This window comes from Chenopodium album, chromosome 12 (genome assembly GCF_948465745.1).
Source record: "Chenopodium album chromosome 12, dcCheAlbu1.1, whole genome shotgun sequence".
Taxonomy (NCBI): domain Eukaryota; kingdom Viridiplantae; phylum Streptophyta; class Magnoliopsida; order Caryophyllales; family Amaranthaceae; genus Chenopodium; species Chenopodium album.
This window is the reverse complement of record NC_137845.1, coordinates 30360386-30369103: the sequence shown is the minus strand read 5'-3', so window position 1 is coordinate 30369103 and position 8718 is coordinate 30360386.

Sequence of the window (8718 nt, the reverse complement as noted above, 5' to 3'; positions counted from 1 at the left end):
TTTTGGAAGTGACTATGAAAATAGTCTAAGGGTTTTGAAAATCTAAATAATGCTAGATTTGAAAGCAAGCTCAAGAAATCAATTATAGGATTGAAGGAAGCATTGCATAAAGGAATTGGAACGTGTTTTCTCATAAAGTTAATTAAAGGATTGGCTTATGAAGAAACATATAAATTCTTATGAATAAGAAGTTTAGTGGGAGCAAGAGTCAATCTTGTAAGGTCCAACAAGAAGTTTACGAACTCTGTTATAAATTAACTATCAAATGCTAAATGCTTAGACTTGAAAGTATTTTCGACAATGGACCAAGCAAAAGACGATACTTAGTACATATTGGGTATTAAGATCTATTATATAGACTTAATAAAATGTTTGAACATGTAAAGGAATTTACCGTGTTAAACAGGAATTAAAGGACTTTGAAAGACTTTCGACCCATATGTATAAAACTAAGTAAAAGTTTGAACTGAGTATGAGCTAGGCTAAATACTAAGTCAAACAAGAAAGACTCTAGTAGAGACTTTCAACCATATCACATAGCAAATAGTTTAGCAAGACTCAGTGAAACTGGATGAGCTAAAATGTAACGTGGGTGGAAAAAGATTGAGAATCATTCTACAATTAAATCCATCATGTACGCTACGATATGGAATCGTCACATGACTTACTTACTTAGAGTAGGGGTGTCCATTATTCGGATAAAAACCAAAATCCAATCTAATCCAAACAGAATTATTAATTTGGATCGGATCCAAACTTTAAATCGGATCGGATCGGATTGAAATTTTTTGAAAATTCGGATTTTCGGATCAGATCGGATTGAGGTTGTTCGAATCCAAAAAACCGAATTAACCGAAATATAAAACCATGATTTTACAAATAAGGATACATTATATTAATCATGTAAAATTTTGTTGATAATTACATTAATATAAACTATGAAAAATTATGTTTTTAATATTTGTATTAATTATGAAGAACTATGTATTTAAAACTAGGCTTTTTATAATTGCATTTTTATTTTTATAATCACTTAAGTCCCTAAAAAATTTGCAATGTATTTTAATTCAGATTTTCGGATCAGATCCAAATAACCGAATTTTAATTCAGATTGGATCAGATTGGATTCATGAGAAATTCGGATCGGATTGGATTTAAAAATCAAAAACCGAATTTTATTTCGGATGGGATTGAATTTGGCCTAAATCCAAACCGAAAACCGAATAGACACCCCTAGCTAAGAGCATGTGAAGTATGTATATAGTACCAATCAACCTGAATCTATATAATAGATCGTTAGATTATGGCCAAGAACATCCAAAGTACTTGGATAAGTAAAAGGATGAGTTCTTGACTTGTGGAAACAAATACAATTTGAGAATTGATGTTGCAAGCACAAACCTTAACAAGGATTAGATCCTTAACAAGGAAGTCGTTTATAAGCACGAGCTAACAATAAGTCTTGGCTTGAGAATGGTAACATGGACGTGCATCCATGTGTAATGTGCGGGAATTTAAGGTAAATTTCCATGATCACAAGTGATTAGGGTATCTCAAATCATTGTGAGCCGTTTGGAGTGAAACCCAAGCAAAGCATCATCAGGAAGTCTACTAAAATATATGTTGAGAATATTGTTGCCTTAAAGGCAATAATAAAGAAGATTTTCTATGAAAAGTTCGTTGTTGAACGTTAATGATTGTAGGTTGTCAAGTTGAAGATCTCAATCATGAAAATGAGTGGGAGCCATTCACTTGGACAATAAATCCTAAATGACATATAATCCATGACACTCTCAAATTTTATCATCTTATTATGAAAATGATCAGTAATGAAGATGCTAAGATAAGCAAAGTAATTATAACTAAACCATGCAATAAGTGAACGGCAACATTCACAATTGCACGAAAGAAATCAAGCATATTAGATATGGGTGTAATTTTTATAAATGTTTTATAAAGAGTGTTACTCTTAAAACATTTAGAAAAACCATTTATCATAAGATGAACCATTCAGGTTTTAGAGTAATTTAAAATTTCATGAAATTTTATCACTCCATTTGCTATTTAATTATGGTTTAGGATTAAATAATGAGTCCATTCGATTATGAGAATATTCAAAATAGGGTATCAAGACCAGTCTTGATAAGGAAACACCTATTAAGTGAACATTGAATATTATAATCGAGAATTATCCCTAATCGAGGTCATTTAAACGATGGACGATTAATGACCACTTGAGATTAGTGTGTAGTTTGATTTATAGCACCGTTTCTTGTGCTACAAGGACATGATCGTTGTAAATCATTTGCACAGGTATTGGTTTAGAACCATACTGGATCGGCCTATGAGAATACTTTAAGAGATTAAAAATCGTCATAAGTATACTTCTCATTATGGCTATCGGAACCTATTTCCTCGACCATGAGTATTGTGAGTTCTCTTGTTTGAGTACTAGTCCGCTTTGATGTTGTCAAACGTCTGCCGTAAAAGGGGATTATAACGGCAACACTCGGGCGGCTAGGTCTTCTCAGTAAGAGAAGCTACATTACAAGACTGGGAATGTCCCCCTACTAAAATAGGGAAGATGTCTTTGTTGTTTACAAGGCCTCTCGAAGAGCGAGACTGTAAAATGCATGGTCGTGCTCGGATGTATTTTAGAAATCATCTGTTTATTGACAGTCAGACTCGGGATCAAGAAACACTTCCGGACATAATAAGGATAACGAATAAATCTTACCTTATAGTCCATGAAGAGACATTAAGTGACATAGGAAAAAGGCTATACACTAAAAACGCACTTGTCCGGAAGGACAAGTGGGAGATTGAAAGGAATGGTGTCCTTTGAACAAGTGTATTATTTCAATAGAGGGTTCGGAATTATTAGAAAGCTAATTATTCAGTGAGGTCAAGTGATCGGAATGCCTGGGTGGAGGCCGCTTCCGATCAGTAATATTAATGTATAATTAATATTACAACTTAATCTTGACTGAACCCTTCGGGTCACACCCAAGCAACTAACGAACCGATGCGATGAATTAATTCGTAAGGAATTAATGAGTCGCCTGAGTATTGTGAACAAAGACATCGGATTCCGAGCTTAGAGCGTCGGAACCGAATCTTAAAAGTCGAGCCAAAATTTAGGAATTGGCGAGATGGGAAAATGTTTCAAGTAACAAGTAAAAACCCTAGCCGCGCGAAGGCTAGGGAAGCACGCTAAATAGAAGTGCACCATGTGGCAGCGCCATGTGGTAGCACACGTAGCAACGCCATGTGGCAGCACACGTGGCAGCCACCAAGTGGCAGCGCGCCACGTGGAGGCGTGCCGCCAAGGTGGCGACGTGCCACGTTGGCAGCCACCAAGTGGCAACGCGCCACGTGGCAGTGTGCCACGTTGGCAATGCCATGTGGCAACGGGCCGCGGACCCGGGTGGCAGGTGATGGACTCGGACCAAAAGGTGGCGGCCCAACCAAACCCAACTTAGGGCTCAAGGTTGGGTGCCACATGGTTAGATCACAATGCATGTGAGTTGCCTTGGGGAGCAAGTGAGGAAGTGGTCCTCACCTAACCATGTGACACTTGTCACGTTGTTATTCCTTGGTTTATTTAAATAAGGATTGAATTCAACATTCTTTCTATGTGGGATCTTTTTGTGAAAAAGTCCCACATTGAAAGATGAGTGGAATTCACAAGGAAGCACTCCTTATAAATAGCCAAGGCATACCTTGGGATTATTCAATTGAGTAAGGTGTTGAAAAAGGCATCTCCATTGAGAAAACCTTTGAACACATGTAATTACTCGAGTTTAGGTCGGGCTTAGCTAACTCCTAAGAATTGGACCATTTTCGGTGCTCGGGTTGCGGGTGGACTTCTTTGGAGGTCCTCGTGCGATCGAGGCTTAGAGCTTTTGAAGTAAGAGCTCTTATAGTGAGTGAAGCACGCGCCAAAGGTATTAATCTCTCTCTTAATCTTGTTGTTTAAGTTAATTATGCTTTATGGTTATAATTATTGTGAGTGTGGTCTTGGCTCGGGTTTTCTTTCGCGGTGAGTGAGACTCATCGAAACCCAACACTTTCTCTCTTCTCACTTCCTCTTTCTTACTTCTCTTTCTCACAAACAGATGTTCACTCAAACTTCCCAATTCCCCAAAATACAACTCCAAAAGATAAACTCTAGTATAAGGACATTAGAACACTCTATTTCACTAGTGTGGAATTGGACTTTTAACTCGATTAAAGAAAACAAAGATTAAAATCTATTTGAGCAAGGGTGAGTTTTTCCAACTGAAATTAAAAGACTATTTATAGAACAAAATCCGTTTGGAAAAAACCTCTTTGTGCAGCAAATCCATAACGCCACTACTCCAACCCACTAAAAAGATCATGTCCTAAATTCGAGGGACATGAAATCCTCAATGTGCAAGACCATGACTTAAGAAAGATCATAGGGAGTATGCTGCAAGTTTTGGAAAACAAAACAGATTTTATTTGTTGAATTGATTTTCGAAAATAAATAAAATAAAATCATTTTCATAAAATAAAGAGATAAAATTTAAACTCAACTGTTTTCCTAAAACTAAGCATGCACAACTTAATCTTTTCAAACCAATTCCACACAGCTATTTTCGAGTGTAATACTATCCTTATACTTATATAAATCCTAAAATATAAAAATATCTTAGTCTTCTGATTCTCTAATGAAGAGGCTCCTGTTCCTTGGAAGGAACTTCTCTTCTCTGGTGAAACTTCCACTCTGAAGCTTCAGTTCCCTTTGGGGAAACCAGGGCTATCTTAAGCAATTTAAAGGTCATGTTCTAATTTTAAAAATTGGGCCCTAATAATAAAATTTTAATTTAAAAATCATATTTCCAATAATTTTCTAGTCAATGTAAAGTACCAAAAACCTAAATTGCTTTACATAATAGAGTCACAAGGTGATTATGACTTAAAACTCCAAACTAATACTGTAAATGAAACTAATTATTGAAAAAAATAGAGCAAATTAAAACACATTAACTTTGTTCAGTTTGATATGTTTAGACATTTGTTTTTTAAGGAAAATATGTCTAGACATATTGTAGTACTCCTTTTTAATTATAGCTACAAAAAAAAAAAAAATAAAAAAAAAAAAAAAAATCAACAATCACCTAGCTAATAGCCCATGCACGCACTATCAAAAATTGAAGAAAATAAATCAAACACAAACTCGATTGAGAAGAAACAAAATTGTCTTTTTTTCATAGATGATGGTTCAAAGACCAAGAATATTATCAATATGTCATTGTTGAATTATACTAAAATTTTTGAGAGGAAAAGATAAGTGTTTGATGGATTATTTTTTTTTTTTTTAAAAAAAAAAAAAGTTAATGATAAATTAGATGAATTGAATATGAAAGGTTTGAAATTAATGCCTTTTGGGAATTGTAATATTAATGGGGAGGGAGATTAGAGGATGGGTCTTGATAAATAGCTAGTTTAATGGAGGTGAGGGAGATTAGAGAAATCAGATCAGCAGAAAAAAAAAATCAATTGGGCTCACATTTTGGGGCCCTAACATCGTGGAGGCCCTGTGCTGAGGGGCTATTTGCACAGCCTCTTGGCCGGCCTTGGGGGAAACTTCTCTTCTCAAGTATTCATTTCAAAAGCACCAGTTCTTGTGAGGGAACTCTTCTCTTTTGGATTGCTTTGTTCTTGGCTTTCTTGTTCCTCATGTAATCTTCGCAAGACACTCAATTCTCCTAGTTTTTGCAACTGATCACACACTCAAACAATCAAGCTCTTATTAGTTTGTAAATAAGTTAGGTTGTGTCATCATCAAAATCATAAAGTCCAACATATGATCTTATATTCTCATTCCTTAATATTAGATAATCGATTACTTGAAGACACAAAAATTATTAAACTTGTAGGGTACACATACTAACACTCGATCACTTGTTACTTTTAAAAATAAAATAATGCTCCATTATAATAATACAACTATTAAATCTTGATCAATTGTACGTTTTACCAGAAAATGAAATTACGCTGCTTAATATTAATATTAGATTATAATTGATTATTAAATGAATAACAATTATTAATTGTGTTATATACAATTCTAATAACATTCGATAAATTGTTTTAGCAAAAACTGAGATTATGAAAAAGTAACATTTACAAAATATAATAGTGAAGGGTAGTATATTAAATTTAGATTACAAATAATAGTTATCGATTACTAATAAATATTTCGTTTTTTCAAAAAGGATTTAAAATTACAAAATAAGTAAAAGTTTTAAACATATTAATAATAATACTTTTAATTTTCGAAAGTTTGTTTACATCTTATAAGGACATTTTTAACTAGCATTACTATTCATGTTTTCATTGCTTAATATTAATATTAGATAACTAATTATTATAAGGCACACCATTTATAAATTTTGTAATATAAAATAAAATAGAAACCCTCGATAACTCTCGATCAATTGTTGTTAAAAGGGAAATTATGCTTCTTAATATTGAGATATTTTTCAACTAAACCTCAATAACATGTTTTATCAAAATGTAAAATTATGCTTTGTAATATCAAAAGGTGAAACTATGTACCATGTTAACATCTTCATTACTTTATATTTTTATAGTATACACCACCATTATTTTTAAAACTATAATATAGGCTTTGAATATTCCCTCTATTTTTTTTATTTACATCAGTTTGACCGGTACATTTGTCGAGACGCAACTTTGACCATTAATATCTTTAATTGTGTTAGTAAATTATAACAAAATTATATTATGAAATTAGACATTATGACGAATCTAATGATATATTATAATAATATTTATTTATTTTATAGAGGTAAAAAAATTAAGTCAACCATGGTATGTGAATATTGAAAAAATCAAAGTGATGCATTTAAAAAAATAGAGAGAGTACTATTTAAATAATTATTGTTATTGTAATCTAGTTAATGAATACTATTAAAATAAATGGTGTTACTAAATAAATCAGAAATTTGCAATCGTTACCACAAGTTTTATTGCTAAGATACCTGATTTTTTTTTCCTTTGTTTTAATTTCAATTTATTTTAATTAATTGACTCCAAGAGTTTGGTGCTAAAATTGGATAATAATTTCTTATTAATGTGTCATCGTGATAATTCAAAAAGTTTAATGTGTTGTCTTTGTGATTAATCCAATGTCCAACATCTGTTATAGGTCAATAATATAAGTTGAAGAAATTTTATAATTTGATGTGTATGTTCTGAGAAAGATGTTCTTCCAAAAAGAAAATATATATATAAAAAACTGGGTAAATTGAAGAACATTGTAATTAACAATATTTCAACTCACATAATATAGGACGATTCGATTGAAAAACTCATAACATAATTTGTCTTCAAACCAGTTTAATAATTTGAAAAACCAAAACAATGAAGCTAATAAAAAATTTTAAAAAAACCCTTTTTTCCAGTTTTGAACATAACATTCATACAAATCAAATTATGAAAAAATTTCAAATACCAAATCTGTAACACAAAGATAAATAACAAATAACTAAAAATCGAGAACGTATTGCTTGCGGATGACCGCACGCAAGTTTCCGTGCGGATGGCTTGGCTGATATATTTTACGTATTGGCTGATATGTTTTACTTGTTGGCTGATATGTTTCATTTGTTGGCTAATATGGTTTTTGTGTTGCCTAATATATTACTTTTGTTGGCTGATATGTTTTTTTTTTCCTTTTGTTGGATGATATCAGACATTAATTGACTGATATGTTACTTTAGTTGGCTTATATCTTTATTTTGTTAGCTTATATGTGTATATTAATTGTTGGCTTATATGTTTCATCTTGTTAGTTGATATGTTTATTTTGTTCACTTACCCTTTGCTTTTGTTTGCTGTTTTCATCCTTTTGTTGGCTGATACACTTCATTTGTTGGCTGATATGTTTCTTCTGTTGGCTGACATGTATCTTTTGTTGGATGATATATTCCTCTTGTTGGCTTATATGTCTCTTTTGTTGGCTAATATAATCCTCTTATTGGCTGATATGTATTTTTTGTTGGCTGATATATTCTTCTTGTTGGCTTATATGTATCTTTTGTTGGCTGATATATTCCTCTTGTTTGCTCATACGTTTTATTAATGTTTGATGTGTCTCTAATATTGACCGATATCAAACATCAATTGGCTGATATATTTATTTTAATGGCTGATGTATGTCTTTTATCGACTAATATTAACAACATACCCACATCATTTATTTCTTTATCCCCTTTTTCCCCCACTTCCTCTATTTCTTCCTCAAATAACCCACAAATCCACGCCACATCACACCCATTAGCAATAGCAGATTTCACGCCACCAACCCAGAACAACCTTCTTTGCCGAGATCTCCGTCGAACAAGAACTCCCCTGCTCCTACCTTCCACACCACCAACCCAACATAACAGCCACCTACTCGCCACTAGCGGAAAAACGTCCACAGCAATTGCGGCACCAAATCAACCATCGTCCACCACATCAACCATAATCGTCCACCAATTTCAAAGAAAACTACCTAGCTGTGGTACCAAATCAATCATCGTCCACCAATTTCGATGAAAATTACCCAGCAATCGCACCACCACATCTTCCACCACATCTTGCGACATCATTTTTTCAAGTAGGGATGATTTCAATTGGGTTGAGTTTAGATATATGAAGCCGACGATTATGCATCGTAAT